Source organism: Nematolebias whitei, chromosome 6, assembly GCF_014905685.2.
Source record: "Nematolebias whitei isolate Nwh7 chromosome 6, NemWhi1, whole genome shotgun sequence".
In the NCBI taxonomy this organism is placed as follows: domain Eukaryota; kingdom Metazoa; phylum Chordata; class Actinopteri; order Cyprinodontiformes; family Rivulidae; genus Nematolebias; species Nematolebias whitei.
The window spans coordinates 4,963,879-4,965,057 of record NC_056503.1 but is presented as its reverse complement, the minus strand read 5'-3'; positions in this window follow the sequence as shown (position 1 = coordinate 4,965,057).

The following is a 1,179-nucleotide window of genomic DNA, read 5'->3' as shown; positions in this document are numbered from 1 at the left end:
GAAGTGTTGAAAGATAAAAGGTGTTTTAAGCACTATCCAACAGTAGACAAACAACTGTACTAAGTGTGTTTGTGAACTAGAATGAAAAACTGTGCAAAAGACAGATAAATCCAGAAAACAGAGACGACTCGAGCAAACAATTCACTCGAGCTACCAACAGACAAACAGGAAGTGACACAATACGTCTCACCACTAACGTGCAACATCAGCTAAGGAGGCTATTACTCTGTTTGTGCCGGGGGACTGGATCTTTGGGATGAACCAGTCTTTGCCGTTATGTATTTTGGGGTTTGAAAGCCACTGGGACGTTGGGTTTAGAAAATAAACGTCTCAGTTTCTTTGATACTCTCTCAACATACCTAATGACCACTGGTTTGGGTCTGGGTTCCTCCTTTTCACCTGATGGCTGACTGGAGTCCTGTTTGGGTTTCTTCTCTGCTTTCAGGAAGGTCCAGTTAGGATATCCACATTGCTCTAGAGCCTGTCTTGTGTAGGATTTCTCCTTCTGCCTGGCTCCTGAGTTAGTGTGGATGCTGTCTGCTCTGTGGTACAGAGTCCTGATGACTCCTAACTTGTGCTCCAAAGGGTGATGGGAGTCAAACTGCAAATACTGGTCTGTGTGGGTGGGTTTGCGGTACACCTCAGTTTGCAAAAGTCCTCTATCAGAGACTGAGACCTCACAGTCCAAGAAAGCCAACCTGCCATTTTTTACATCTTCGCATGTGAACTTGATGTATTTATCCACAGAGTTGATGTGATCAGTAAAATGTTGGACTTCCTGAGATTTAATTTTAACCCAGGTGAGAACCGAAAGAACTTGGAAAGAACTTTATATTTGTTGATACGTATTCACTCAACCTTTATTTAAACAGATAAGTCACACTGAGCCTTGAAGACTCATTTACAAGTGTTACTTGTTTGGACAGACAAAAATGGTGAAAAATGACACATATAAGCATTAATACAATTAAATATATACATATATAGATATAATTGTTGTGTATATATAAATATAAAATATTATTCTGAATAAGAGGGCCGCGCTAATTATTTATAGCCGCAGCTTCGTGCACTCCGCCCATCTTTCGGACGACTGTACGTACATATTCTCGTTGTATTTCGGTGCAATGCCAATAAAGTTTATTCTGATTCTGATAAAGTATCATATAAATAATATAT